Source organism: Budorcas taxicolor, chromosome 12 (genome assembly GCF_023091745.1).
Source record: "Budorcas taxicolor isolate Tak-1 chromosome 12, Takin1.1, whole genome shotgun sequence".
NCBI lineage: Eukaryota > Metazoa > Chordata > Mammalia > Artiodactyla > Bovidae > Budorcas > Budorcas taxicolor.
In genome coordinates, this window is record NC_068921.1 from 82,965,778 (window position 1) to 82,981,910 (window position 16,133).

A 16,133-nucleotide genomic window follows, 5' to 3' on the forward strand; every position below is an offset into this window, starting at 1 on the left:
TCCTGTGGATCCTTCATTGCATGTGAATTTTTAAAATTAATTATTTATTTTAATTGGAGGCTAATTGCTTTACAATATTGTGGGTTTTGCCATACATTGACGTGATCAGCCATGGGTGTACATGTGTCCCCCATCCTGAACCCCCCTCCCACCTCCCTCCCCATCCCATCCCTCAGGGTTGTCCCAGAGCACCGGCTCTTTACCACTGAGCTAACCGGGAGCTTCGAAGCCCTTAGGGGCACATGGGAGAGTTCTAATGAAGGTGAAACAGTGTATTAAAACAACCGCCAAATTGCTCAGTGGTAGCAGACGTGAACCAGGATGAATGGACCTAGGTGTCCCAATCTCCCTTCCTTCTTCATTTGCTGTTTTCCCTTGTGAGTCGTGAAGACTTTTAGCAGGAGGCTGAAGGCAAGGGCACTGAATAATCGCTCAGTGCTTCTCTGCATTAGCTTTGTACTTTTCTATCTTTGGAAGATTGCCTTTCAAAGCATATGAGAGTGAAGCGGAAAACAGAAAAGAATGTTCTCAGGAGGAAAATGTTTGAGAACTATTGGACTGAAGAGTGCGGTGTGAAGAGATGCTCTACGGTGGTCCATGGCTGACCCTCCACCTCTCAGAAATGTATACTCCACGCTTACCACTAGTCACTGTATTTTGGAATCACTCATAGACTAGGGTTTCTCAGCCTTGGCACTCTCAACCCTTGGGTCCAGGCAATTCTTTGGAGAGCTATCCTGGGCAGCACAGAATGTTTAGCTGTATCCTTCCCTTCTACTCTCTAGAAGCAAGAAGCACCCCCACCAAAACTGTCAAAACCAAAACTGGTTCTAGACATGCCACTTGTCCCCTGGGGGGCAAAGTCATCTCAGCAGGGAGCCATTGGTACAACTACATCAGTCACTAGAAGCCTCTGGGAACCATTAGGAGAGGAAGTACGTGATGAGGGCTTTAAAGAAGGTTCATCTATCATCTGTCACAGGATGGATTCTTTATTTAAACTTTGTATGATATTTTGAGGGTGTTTTAAGTGGGTGGTTTGAAAGAAATTTAGTGGAAGAAGCAATGTCTTTTAGGAAGCTATTTCAATCAGTGTTTTGTTCATTCAAAAAATATTTACTGACCACCTGGTATCCCTTGGACTGCAAGGAGATCCAACCAGTCCATCCTAAAGGAAATCATTCCTGTATATTCATTGGAAGGACTGATGCTGAAGCTGAAACTCCAATACTTTGGTCACCTGATGTGAAGAACTGACTCGTTGGAAAAGACCCGGATGCTGGGAAAGGAAAACGGGACAACAGAGGATGAGATGGTTGGATGGCATCACTGACTCAATGGACATGAGTCTGAGTAAACTCCAGGCGCTGGTGAAGGACAGGGAGGCCTGGCGTGCTGCAGTCCACAGGGTCGCAAAGAGTCGAACATGACTGAGCAACTGAACTGAACTGAACTGGTACTGGCCAGACACTGGGAACACGAGTGTGTTTGGAGGTGTGGTTTCTGCACATCTGGTGCTTACAGCCACTTGAATCAGCAATGGCAGTGAAACCGTGGTTCTTTGAGTTAGTAGGATTCCCTTTACCTGGAGAGTTTATGAAACCCTCATTGCTGGGTCCTGCTCCCAGAGCTGCTGACTCAGTAGGTCTGGGGTCGGGCAGAGAAAGTGCACTCTAGAGTCCCAGGTGACCTTGATCCTCAGGGAGCCAGTTTTGAGGATGATGGTGAAGTAGCCATGGTTGCTATGCGAACATGACTGTAAACCACCCTGAAGGACGTGTTAGGTGAACTGGGGAGGGGGACCTTGGAGCCAAGGAGGGACATTTCCAGACCCAGGCCTAGAAGTAAGAACCGAAAGGCAGAGAAAACATTTTTTGAACAGAAAGCTGTTAATTGTGACACTGTTTTAGTCCAAGTATGGACTTTCAGCTCAGCAAATAGAAAGCTGTGTTTAATGGACATGAAAACACATGCAGGAATATCAGGAAGAAACTTTTGTTTTTCAGTGAGTTTGTTTACCTGCCTTTCCAACTGGACTGAGCATGCAGATCGGGTGGGGTTTCTTATTTCACGCCGGTCCCCAGGCCATGCCCGCTGCAGGGAGGCGTCCTCTTTCCTCAACAATACTAGAGGCATATGCATCACATTTTCTCTTTACATTTTTGTTTTCTAGTCTCTATACCCAGCACTTTCATATTTAGATTGCAACTCTGAAAATACTAACGTAGTCATATGAGCAAGTCTGACTCTTTGCTACCCCACGGACTATTGCTCCCCAGGTTCCTCTGTGCACGGGATTCTCCTGGCATGAACACTGGAGTGGGTTGCCATTTCCTCCTCCAGGGGATCTTCCCGTCCCAGAGATCGAACCTGAGTCTCCTGCACTGCAGGTGAATTCTTCACCAATGAACCACGTGGGAAGCCCCATCATAGTCACTGTTTCCTGAAAATATATTAATCCCTCCTCTTCCCATCAGTTCCCCTTTGCCATTATGGGCATCTTATCCACAGGATTTGATAGATTGAAAAGGATGTCAAAATCATAGATATGATGAGCTAAGTCTTAGATATGTTGACTTTTACACATGGAATCCTCAGAAGTGACTCAGTGATCTCAGATCATCTCGTCCAATATCTCCCATAGGACATCTGACAAACAGTCTAAGTGAGGTTCTCTAATTTGACTCAGAGCACATGGCTAGTATGGGAAGACCTAATCCAGGTCTTCTTAAGCCCAATTAAGTTCTCATCTCTGTCAACTTGCTCATATCAGGTGATAAAATTAACTGGGTATAATTTGTTAAAATATGTTTATTACTACCAGCTATTAACACTAAGGACTTATCTGGTGGCTCAGACAATAAATAATCCATCTGCAACGTGGGAAGCCTGGGTTCGATCCCTGGGTCGAGAAGATCCCCTGGAGGAGGGCATGGTGACCCACTCTAGTGTTCTTGCCTGGAGCATCCTATGGACAGAGAAGCCTCGCGGGCTACAGTCCATGGGGTTGCAGAGTCAAACACAACTGAGCGACTAAGCACAGCACATTAACTCTTTAAAACGAAACATTCTGCAGTTTCTAAACAGGGTGGGATCTGCTCTGAAAGGGCTTATCCTTCTTGCCCTCTGTGAAGGCCCCTGGTGTGTGCACTAAGATGTGTACACGTCAGTAAGAGCAGAACCTCATTATCCTCGGAGAAAACAAGTTACAGGCTCCGTCCTCTGGGAGGCCTGCTCTCTGGCAAGTGCTTCACAGACAGTGAGAGTCAACACTCTGTTCCTTTGCTGGGCACATAATCTTCATGAATCTCATTTGAATGCAGAGCTTCTGAAATCAACCCTGAATATTTACTAGAAGGATTGATGCTGAAGCTGAAACTCCAATACTTTGGCCACCTGATATGAAGAGCCGACTCACTGGAAGAGACCATGATGCTGGGAAATATTGAGGGCAGGAGGAGAAGGGAGCAACAGGATGATATGGTTGGATGGCATCACTAACTCAGTGGACATGAGTGTGAGCAAGCTCTAGGAGAAAGTGAAGGACAGGGGGTCCTGGTGTGCTGCAGTCCATTGGGTGATTTAGCAGCTGAACAGCAACAGAGCTCCTGAAATCTCTTTAAGTTGTCCCATTCCAAATACTTTAGAACTGCCTTGTAATTCTCTGAAAGGTTAATTTTGTAATATTTTGGTTATGGAAGCCCTCTTTTAAATGATTGCAGTTAAGAACATCTCAAAGTGTCAAGATAATAACACTCTGTACTTACTGAGAGGTTTTCCTCTCTGGGGATCATGGCACTTTCCGGTAGGTTTCTCAAAGACCCAGAGAACCACCTAGCTCAACTCCAACTTCAGCACACGTGTCTGAAAGGGAATCCTTTACCCATCATCTGACCACATTTTCATCTTCACTCTTTTAATGTGAAAGTGAAGCATTCCTGTTAAAACTATCCTGGCTTTTTTTTTTTTTAATGGGACTCTTCAAATCCAGTACTTTTGGATATTAGGAACATAACTTTGTAACTTCCAATCACGCCCTCTGCTTTTGAAACGTGATAGTCGAAACGTTTCACCTTGCATCTTCAACAATCATCTTGCTCTCCCAAGCGTTATGAGAGTTTCTTCAGATGCACTTACTTCAGATGAATCTCCTAGAATATATATTGTATAACAATGTGGTTTCAGACAGTGGAAAAGACATTGAGAGAACAAAGCACCGCGCTTCATTAAACAGTCTGAAGGGCCGATCTAAAGGGCAAAGCCTTGAACGGCTAGGTTATCACAATGAAAACGTCAGCCCAGAAGAACCCACTTCATCCAAGGGACCGCTGGTGCCTGGAGCATACACGATACACAGGAACCAAAGCTCCTGCCCATTCAAAAAGGAAGCCAGGCTATTGGTGAAAGCAGAGTTTAGCATGTGTTCAAAGCACAACGAAATCGAGGAAATAATTTACTCCCGGGTTATTTCAAGCTTAGAAAGAAAAAAAAATCACTCCTTAAAACTGGAAGACTGGTTTTGAGAATAAATACATCCGGTAATTAATCAACAGGAATATCATGCTCCTGAAGGGAATCTGCCAACATTGATTATAGATATAAGTACAGATAAAGGTAACCATGTGGGTCTTTAAAAAAAAAAGCTGCATGGGTTTTATTCTTGCCTGTGAGCACCTTTGAATAATCAGCATACATTTTATTCTTGGCTATATGCTTGTTATCAATAAAATAAATTGCAAGGTGATCAAAGACAGAAAAATATTCATTAATTATAAATCCTGCTCAGAAAATACATTTTGATAAGTACTGTGAGCTTGTAGAATTCTACGGCTCCAAGCATGCAGTAAAAGAGATAAGAGGAAATCTTTATCACTCACCCTCGCAGGTAGGCATTTGACTAGTTCTTTGCCAAGTTAACATAAATCGTAAAACCTTTTGATCTTCCCTCAGCATGATAGAAAGAAAATGAGTTACAAATATTAATGGAGAGTCTAGTGTCTCAGGCAGATTGATTATAAAATGTGGAAACCTACATAATAAATACCAAAATATTGGGAATGTTTTGAATAGGAAGGCTGGCATTGTCCCAACTCAGCATTGTCCAGTTTCAAACTTAGAAAAAAAAAACAAAAAACAAAATCTTCAGCCAACAAAATCCATGCTGGAAAAGTGATTTGATTATATAAATAATAATTTTCTTACTCATGGGGAAGTTGTTCTATCCTTGATAGTTATCATCAATTTAATTAATAATTACAACATTTAAAATATTTTTATTTATATAATGATTAGAGGAAGACTGTGAGTTTCATTATTAACAGATCCTTCTAATTATTGCATGTTTGGGGAGTATGATAGTCAGCTTGTTGCTAGGTACTAAGCTTTATCCCAGTAGTACTTGCTGTCTGGATGTAGAATGCTGCCTTTGAAGAAACAATAAAGTTATTTCTGAGTCTGGCTTCTACATTTACACTTTTGAAAAGATAAAATATCTTTATTTTTTTCTGTTGGGAAAAACTGTGACAAAAATAGGTGCTATACAGATTGAAATACAAGAAAATAAGCAAGTGTTATCTGTTTGATGTTTTTTAAAAAAGTTGACACTGCAAAAGCATTCAACTTAGTGCTATAAACTTCAGGGCACCCACGTGAACACATCCAATTCTCTTTTATTCTTAAAGCTCCCCTGATCCCTTTATATTATCCCCACTTGAGATGTTCTATGGCGCTGAGAGCAAATTGAACTGAAATGGAATTCTTAGTAGGCATAATTTTCTCCACCTTTATAAAGAAAAATCCTAGGCCAGACTCCAGTGAGCTGATCTTATTGCTTCTGCAACAGTTAGATAAGCTTGGAACTGATTCACCCACTGTGAGAAGAGACACAGCTTGAGAAGTCAAGCCTTGGCCTATATCAAATGCACTGACCCCCTGTTTACATATATTTCTGCTTTCTTTACATCCAAACCCAATTTACATAAAATGGTATGTTTAATCTTATCTATGGTACTAGTCATTAGGAAGATCTGACTGTACGCTTGTTTAAAATTCTGAAAAGTGAAAGTTGCTCAGTCGTGTCTGACTCTCTGCGACCCCATGGACTATAGAGTCCATGATATCCTCCAGGCCAGAGTACTGGAGTGAACAGCCTTTCCCTTCTCCAGGGGATCTTCCTGACCCAGGAATCGAACCCAGGTCTCTCGCATTGGGGGTGGATTCTTTACCACCTGAGCTACCAGGGAAGTCCAAGAATACTAGAGTGGGTAGCCTATCCCTTCTCCAGTGGATCTTCCCAACCCAGGAATCGAACTCGGGTGTCCTGCATTGCAGGCGGATTCTTCACCAACAAGATTCTGTCAGCGACCCAACTGTGTGTCGTGGGTTGTTGGCTGCAGCCCTGGACCTTGACGTGATATCTCTTCATGCAGATCTGCATGATGCCAGGGGAGCAGCTTCTGGAGTCACCTCACTGCGGTGGTTCAGCCGTGTGGGGACCGCCTGCCCTGTACCCTGGCTCTCTGCTGTACACACATCTAACCCCCCATGAGCGTGGATGCTCGGCCGGGCATGGCTTCCTCCAGGTCTTACCTGTTACTCCCCGGCCCACCTCCCTGATGTTGGTCATTCTGCATGGAACACATCAGGAAAAAGTACAAATGACATTGAGATCCTGAGCACAGACGTAAATGAGGCCGTGATGAGGCAGTTTATCAGCACGGCGTCTGGTGCAGAGGTGGAGACAAATAAATGCCTGCTGAGAGGAACTGGTTGGCGACCTTGCCATTTCGGAGTGTGATTCGGCTTGTAACTTCATGCTCTTCATTGGGCAGGACTCTGTTGATCCATTTTTCTCTTCTTCTGTGAGTTGTTGTGAAATCAATCAAGGCATTAGCTTTGGTTGACTCAACCCAATAACATAAAAAAAAAAAAAATCAATCAATCAATCCTGGCTCACAGAGAATGATCTATGATGTATCTCGACACAGATTCCTAGGAAAACGAAATTTGAAGTGAAGAAGGGTAGCGAACATCCCTTAAATTACTTTATAGGCTTTTGCTTCTTTTTTTTTCCATTCGGCTCAGTGGCTGATTATCATTCATTCCACCTTGTTTTTGTTGAGGCCAAAGGCATGTGGAGCCCTACTTATTTCATCGTTTCATTGTAATTATTTAATTTTTATATTTCACTAACAAAATGGCAATAAAATTAACACCAAATTTATGCAGCCAGGCGAACACTGGGTCTGAGATGTTTGATAGTTTTGTGTCAGCTGAATGAAACATGATGTTTGACAAAATCCTCCTTGTGATAAATGATGCTTAGATTTGTTGCCATGCATTTCATCACCACTAAAACATGATTTATACTGTCTTCTTCAGCATCGAAATAAAACCCCGAGCAAATTCCCCTCACTATAGATCTAGATCTTTCGCCTTATTAATGATATTTTATGGCTGAGAAGAGTGATTGCTAATAACCACTGTATGCGGATTATAGTACAGTAATAAATAATTATCTCCTAAGGTTATGTACATGGCGATTGCCTCCCCACTAGAAATTAGAGGAGGATAAATGTGAGTGTGCAGAGACGGGATTTCCAGTACTGCTGTCCAGATGACTGGGTGAGTCCATCGACCGAAACACGCTGTTCAAATACCAGAAGGCTCAAAGCCTTTTACTGACGATCTTTGTCACACGAGCCATCTCTTTCCCTTTTTCATGGGACCATCTCTGTGCTATTTCCCATATCCCTTTGCTCAGCCACATCACTTGCTGTGTCCAGCATCTTTTTGCCTGTATTCCACCTGCCCTTGTGCCTAGTAGAGCTTCCTTGAGCTTAATGAGCTTCTGGTCAACTCAGGTGAAGCATTTGTTCTTCTTGGAAGCCTTCCCCAGGTCCTGTAAGCAAAACTGAGCACTCCATCTTGGGATCTCCTGTGATAAACTTATTTTATATAAATATATATGCTATTTATATGTATATTTATGACATATAAATATCCTGAGATATCTGCATTTATATATGAAAGGCATGTATACTCAGTTGTGTCTGACTTACTGCGACCCCAAAGACTGTAGTCTGTCAGGCTCTGCTGTCCATGGGATTTCCCAGGTGAGAATACTGGAGTGGGCTGCCATTTCCTCCTCTAGGGGATCTTTCTGACCCAGGGATAGAACCTGTCTCTCTTACTTCTGCTGCATAGGCAGGCAGATTCTTTACTGCTGAGTCATCTGGGAAGCCCATTTATATATAACAAGTAAACAAATATTAGTGTGGTAAGATTATATGTAAATTTATATAATATATATGCATAATATATAAGTATATATATTTATATACTTATACATAAGTATATATACTATATAAATTTATATAAAAATATATTATCTTACTACACTTAGTAATGTATGCTTGCATGCCTCATTCCTCAAAGGCAGACATCTGTCAAGTTAATCTTTGCACCTGGTAGCCAAGCACAGGGCCCTTGAGAGGTAGTTTGGTGAATGAATGAATGAATGTAATGCAATGACTGGAAAACTGTTTGAAGGGGAGAAGCTTGGAGTATCCATATTCATTTCTGAGACTGTTCCTGGGCTCTAATACCCTTAAGTGTGCTGGCTGTGTGGCCACTCCTGGCCACCTAGTAGAGCTGGGTCTGTGAGTCCAGGACAGTGCTCTTTCTCACTTGTTTTCTGTCTTCTGCACAAGAAGGGAGTTCCTCGAGGCGGAACCTGTGAGGTGGGTTTCTTGTATCTCCAGCCTACACTGCCATGGCATGTGGCAGGCACCCAATAAAAACATGTTGAATGAATCAGCACCCAGTCCTGCTGCACCACTGATTCCACACGTACTTCAAAAACTCTCTCTATCCAAGCACAGGCTTCCCGGGGGGGCCCAGCAGTAAAGAACCAGCATGCCAATGCAGGAGACGCAGGCTTGATCCCCGGGTCAGGAAGATTTCCCTGGAAAAGGCAATGGCAACCCACTCCAGGATTCTTGCCTGGAAAATCCCATGGACAGAGGAGCCTGGTAGGGCTACAGTCCATGGGATGGCTAAAGAGTTGACATGACTTAGCAACTGAACAACAACATCCATCTAAGTATTGCAAAGTTTTCAGTAATGATGGCAGAATAGGCACTTTCTTCACCAGAGCTTCCAGATCAGACTTTCAGGTATCCTGTGGCCATCCTGGTGGTCTTTTCTTCACAGGATACAAGGCCCAGGATATACCCAAAGGTAAAAACGTTGATTCATCCCATATTTACATAAAATAAAAATAATATTTAACGACTGCTAACATCCTGACTGGAATGTCATGACTCAATGGACAGGAATTTGAGCAAACTCTGGGCGATAGTGGCAGACAGAAGAAGCCCGGCGTGCTGCAGTTCATGGGGCACGAAGAGTCGGACACAGCAACAGAACATCATTCTCAACAAGTAAAAGGCCCTAATTCTTGCCAGCCACCCGTGCAGGAAATGCCCTTTACGGATTCTCTCTAAAATATGATATTCTTTGCCACTGATGGTACAAAACCCATAAAATTAGAAAAACCCGAGAAGCACTTGGAAAATGGTATTATTCTGATGCTCAACCTAAAAATGTTAATTTGTGAACCTTTTGCCACCTATCAGGAAATAGCTTGAACAATTTCACTTTAAATCTCCAGGATATTGGATCCACTCAACTACATATTTGAGTATCATGTGGACGTGACTAAATTCTAAAATTTAGCTTCACCAACTTCAGACAGGTTTCAATCTTTCTTCTATATCTGAGGAAGTAATACCCTGGGCTGTTGACTGAGTGACGTGAATACACTAAAGACAACAAAATCATTGTTCTCGGTTTGACTTCTTTCGAAACATTCCTGATCATTTCAGAGGGGAAAAATGTGAAAGTTTCATAAGCAGGGCTGATGTTTTGAAAATACACACCAAAACTGACTGTTCCGGAGGCAACACGGGAAGGCGACATCTCGGTCTACCTTGGCTGAGTCCTGCCCGGAAGCAGAGGCTGCTCGGCCCGGAAGTTCGGTCCTGATGGGAGGGGCCCGGAGTTAGTCTCCACCCCTGACCTTCCGGTCTGGAGCGCGAGCTGAGCCCTGTGCCGTCCTTGTTCATCAGCTCTAAGCTTGCCACTCCACCTCGCCGCGTTTGTTTAGTCTGGGGCCGAGTGTCTGTCACAGTTTCCTGGCTTGCATTCTCCTCTGCAGATGGACTCCTGCCCTGGCTTCCAGCTGACTTGGGGTGAGCTGGCTGAGACCTTCTCGGGGACTGGACTGTGGCCCATCTCCCCAGCCCCTCACTGCTTCGGACCACATGGCTGCGTTTGGAGCAAAAATCCCGAAGAAGAGGGATTGTGTTCACGATCGCCTTCCCTACGCCAGGCCCTTCATCTGCTGCAGAGGAGATGACAAATGCCGGGTCAGTGGGTGAAACCATGCAATAAGGGTCTCCCTCTCCCAAATGAAGACCCTACCTCTATTGAATGCTCCTTCTTTTTACACTCACCTTTCTCTGAGGTGTCATCCTCACCAGCTCTCTCCACTTCCACGTTGCAAAAGTCCCAAGTTTACTAGACACCTTGTGCTTAAGATTCCCCCTCTGGGGCCCATCTGCTGAATCAGCCTTCTCAAGTGGTGGGAACCCAGCCTGACATCTCTTTTGTGCCATAACTTAGGAAATTGTTCTTTGGACCACTAGTCACCCACATTGGGTCTCAGCCATGACCACTGACCTCCTTAGTTTATTCATAAGTCTCAACCACCCTAGCCTCCCACTCTTGGATCTGCCTTGAATGAGGACGGGGAAGCAAACCAGAGTTTCCACCGTGGTTTTCAGGCTTTATAGGGCTTTCTAGAGAAGCGGATATTGCTCCTATGCAAAGAGAAGCATCAGAGATGAGAATGGATAGGAAAAAGCTGAGGCCTTGTGTGGTAATTAACCTTTGTAGAATCAATCTCCTCATTGGAAATATAGGTATTATAAATTTCATCTTACAAGTTTGAAATTGATATTTAATAAAGTATTTTAAAAAGCACTGTAAAGTGCTATTCAAATTAAGCTAATAATATAAAAAATCTACCAAGGCCTTCATATGAAAGAGTCTACTAAATTCATTAATGTTAATACATGATCAAATGTATATAGGTCATGTCCAACTCTGTGACCCCTTGGCCTGCAGCCCGACAGGCTCCTCTGTCCATGGGATTTCCCAGGCAAGAATACTGGAGTGAGTTGCCATGTCCTTCTCCAGGGGATTCCCCCAACCTGGGGATTGAACCTGTGTCTCCTGCATTGGCAGGTGGGTTCTTTCCCACTAGCATCACCTGGGAAGCCCAGAAGGAAATGATCCTAGTGCAATGGAAATAGTTTTAACCTTTAGTTTTCTGAGTCTCAAAAATGTTATTTAGTTCAGTTTAGTTCAATTGCTCAGTCGTGTCTGACTGTTTGCAACCCCACAGACTGCAGCATGCCAGGCCTCCCTGTCCATCACCAACTCCCAGAGTTACCCAAATTCATGTCCATTGAGTTGGTGATGCCATCCAACCGTCTCATCCTCTGTCGTACCCTACTCCTCCCGCCTTCAATCTTTCCCAGCATCGGGATCTCTTCCAATGAGTCAGTTCTTTGCATCAGGTGGCTAAAGTATTGGAGTGTCAGCTTCAGCATCAGTCCTTCCAATGAACACTCAGGACTGATCTCCTTTAGGATGGGCTGGTAAGCACTTAACAATTCGGAAAAAGAGTTCACCATTGTCTTATGCTTGCACTGACTTAATTATGGGGTAATTTCCATATCTGTCCACTCCATTTCCTTCCAGTCAGTCTCTGGGCACAGGATTCCCAGCTTACTGAGAGGGCCCCAGCAGACTCTATGCTCACAGGAGGCCATGGGCAGTTGGGGCCCAGCAGGTCATCCAGCCTTTCACTTCTGGATGCAGGGTGGGGTCACAGACAGAAGAGGGGGTGCATAAGACATGGGTGTGACAGTGGGGCACTAGGTCTGGGGTCTTGGAATCATAAAAAGATGCTAATCCCAACAAAGAAAAAGAAAGCAGAGCTGAAGATGGAGCCAGAAGTCCAGTTAGTGTGCCGGGGTAGGTAGAGTTCTGTGATTTTGTGAGCACGTGCGTTTCTGAACCTCATGAAACAACAAAACGTATGGGCTGCTGGGTGTGGGAGATGGGCCCACAGGTTGCCTCGGTCAGTTTGGGGTGAGTTGGTGGTGGGGCTGAACCTTTCTGTTGAAGCTGGGATGTCTGTTGATGAAGGGTCTGGGGAGGACAGGGACTGATGCCTCTTTTGATCCCAGTGGCTCACCACCGGGCTTAGCTCATCACACCAACCTCTCAACACATGTGTTGCTGCGACCGAAGAGACTTGTAAGTTACCTTGTGTGTATTTAAAGCAGCGGAGAAGAGGAATGACACGGAGGGCATGGGAGGCAGACAGTGGGCGGGGCAGGAGAGATGGGGCGACCAAGACAGATGAGGGGTGAAATGTCGGCGCTGTCAGCGGCTCACACGAGGCAGGGATGGCAAGCGGCAGAGTGCAGTTTGTGGCTATTCCGTGTTAAGGGGCAGACCCTACGCATCGTGAAAACAAAATGAGGGAAGAGAGCAGAGGGCCGGGGGAAGACCCTGAAAGATCTGCAAGGCCAGGGACTGTCAGTCGTCTCCCGTCCACGGCGGACGCCTGGGAAGACAATGGCTGATGGGGGCAAGAGAAAAGAGCATCTTCTCGAAAGGAAGAGGGAGATTCAAGAGGAAGAGGTGGTTTGGAGATTGACCACGATTTGAGGAAACGTGTGATAGAGATGCTGGATGCTTTGCCACGTCAAGTTCACCTCGAGTTAGAGACCAAGCGAAGGTTCTCTCTGCAGGGTGTGGGGACCTCTTGAGTCTTTTGGCATCTAGTTCAGCAGGCAGAGGCGTCACCAGAAGGCTGCATGTCCTGACCACAGCCACCCACCGAGCCCAAGGTGGATCCGAGAGCAAGCTGCATCTTGTTCTGGCTCCGGGTCACCTGTCACTTTGCACCCTTCCCAGTGAGAGAAGCGGATGGAAATATGGTCCAAGGAGAAAGTATTAATAGCACCTCTCAGAAAGATACAGGCCACCCCTGCTAATCTAAATAATGGATTAACATTTAAGGGGAGGGAGACAGAGTCCTGCTTGGCTTAGAATCCTAGGTTAAGGTAATTTTAGGGTCTGTTGATATTGAAATTCCTCTGACTTTCAGGGAGCAAAATGGTTCCCAAGGACAGTCCCACTAGCCCTCCCACTCTGAAACCCTACTCCAAATAAAACCCGCATGAGTGTTAACTTCACCAATATTCTTTTATAACAAAGTGGACTGATTCTCAGAGCTGCTGATGGAACGCTTTAATTTGCAAGCGGGCTTCCCAAGGCTGAGTAAAGCCTCCAGATGCAGGGAGAGTGGCCGTGTCACTGTGCTTGGCCTGTTTAATGCAGGCAATATTGTAAACAGCACTCTGGGGGGAGGTTTCTGAAGTGCATTTAATTGCATTTTCCACTTCTGGTAACAGCAAGGGATTAAGCCGAGAAGGCGTGTAATGGAGCCTGCTCCATCCTGCCACCTTAGAGGGGCAGGCACACAGAAATCCAGGACTGTGAGCTTGCAGGAAGAGACCCCATCGACTTTATTTGAGTAAGTCCATGAACAACCAAGAGTGAATACATTAGTTTACTTTTTACCAGAAAAGGTGATCAGTTTGCAGTGTCAACCATCCACTGGTAACTCTCGTGAATGAAAAATAACTTCCCTCTGTAGTTTTCAGAAATAAATTCTAAGGTGTGTTTTCTACACAGTATCATTTAAATTATTTATGTCATATTGATGCATCCAATATATAATAAGGATATTAGGAGGATGAGCTGGTTAGGTAGCATCACTGACTCAGTGGACATGAACTTGAGCAAACTCTCAGAGACAGTGGAGGACAGGGAAGCCTGGCATGCTGCAGTCCATGGGGGTCACAATCAGACAAGACTTAGCAACTGAACGACAAAAAGGGCCTGGAGAAGCAGATGAGTTTTAGTTTATTTTTTATTTGGTTGTTTGGGCTGTTATAACACCCTGAGGCATAAGAAGGAACTCCTGCTGAGTTAACGAAGGGGGCTTAGATATTAATTTGCAGCATTCCTGCTGAGGTCAGATTTTCTCAGTGCTATACTTACCGTGTCATTTCTATAGGTCCTGCCTACGGAGCCCTTTCCAGTGCATGTCAAATGGCGTTATTCTGTATTCCTATATTTAGTCTCATAACGTCTGGGCTACATCAGTAGATTAGAACTTGGGTAGATTTTCTCAAAAGGGTATTCATTCGCCCTTAACCTTTCCTATGTCAGAATCACTTGGATGATGGTTAGAAGAAAAAAAAAGAAAAATGCACGCAGCCTTACTTATCAAGTTGTGTCTGACTCTTTGCGACCCCATGGACTGTAGCCTGCCAACTCCTCTGTCCACAAGATTTCCCAGGCAAGAGTACTAGAGTGGGTTACCACTTCTTCTCCAGGGGATCTTCCCGGCCCAGGGATCAAACCCTCATCTCTTGTATCTCCTGTACTGGCAGGCAGATTCTTTACCACTGAGCCACCTGGGAAGCCCGGCCTCAAACCTTGAGAATTACAATTTGAATTTTCCCCAGGTGATTATTCTACACATGCAACTTGAGAGCTGCAATTCTAAAAAAACACTAGAGACCCTGTTTGGTCTATGCATACAGATTTTTATTGGTCCAGTAAGAAATTGTTCCAACAAGACTTGGCAAGGAGTCCCCAGATGGCATAAAGTAGCATTTTGTACTTAAATGGGAAGAACACCAGGACTTTCCTGCTTTTCTCCCATAATTTTGTCACAAGTATCAGTCCATGCCAATGGCAGACACCCCAGAGTCATCTTGGAAACAGTCTCTCTGTCTAAAACCCAACAGCCCTCCAGCGTGTTCAAGATGAGCTGGCTGCTGTAAACATTGCCCTCTCCAGGGGCTCAGGGCAGCACTGGGTCTCTCCTTCCTGGTCTTGTTCAGAAAGCCAGGCTTTCTGCATGTGGCGGCTCTGCCGTGTCCTACCCCTGGGAGTCTGGGTGGGATGCCGTGACTTTCAGCGGGCAGATGACAGAGGACAGAACAGCAGCGCACATTCCCTCAGCTGGAAATCAGTCCAAGGAGCTCACTTCACTCAAGGAAGCCTGGGGAACACAGGCTGGCTAGTTGCCCACCCGGAGAAAGTCCTGGGCCTGATGAACCCAGAGTCGACTATGTCACACCGAGGGCACGCAGCGTCCTTCCACCAAGGGAGCATCCTTTCTGATGTGCCCCTGATCAGCCCCACCACACCACTCCTCAGGCTCACCAGTCCTCTGCCACGCTAAATGGATGATCGTAGATTCCTTAGAAATTCAGTTTGACCATTAGACCAGTAGGTGTGCATGCTCAGTCGTGTCTGACTCTTTGTGAACCTCACAGACTGTAGCCGCCAGGCTCCTCTGTCCATGGACTTCTCCAGGCAAGAATGCTGGAGTGGGTTGCCATGCCCCTCCTCCAGGGGATCATCAAAACCCAGGGGTCGAACCCATGTCCCCTGCATCTCCTGCATTGGCAGGCCGATTCTTTACTACTTGAGGACCTGGGAAGCCCATTAGACCAGTATCTGGCCTAAGTGTCCGGGATGGTGGGTTGCATACGATAGGCAGACAGTGTAAAGGAGACCTTTGGTGTCTCTCCTAACACTGACTAAACCATAGTGTTTGAAATGAATCATGTTGTAATTTTTTGTTTTTGTTGCTGTGTCCACCTCTAGTTTTTCTACATGGCAGAAAATTTCTTTGCTTTTTTGCATTTCTAGTGCCCAAGCAAAGAGCTTAATAAAAGCACAGAGATGAGGTCTCTGGGCTAAAAGTCCACTCTCTATCACTTACTGGCTGTTTAACGTACCTCTGTCTCAATCTTCAAACATTTACAATGAAGATGAAAATCCTCCTTACTTTATGGGGCTGTCTGAGAAGTAACTGGGCTTCTCAGGTGGTGCTAGTGGTAAAGGATCTGCCTGTCAATGCAGGAGATGCAAGAGACGAGGGTTCGATCCCCAGGTCAGGAAGATTC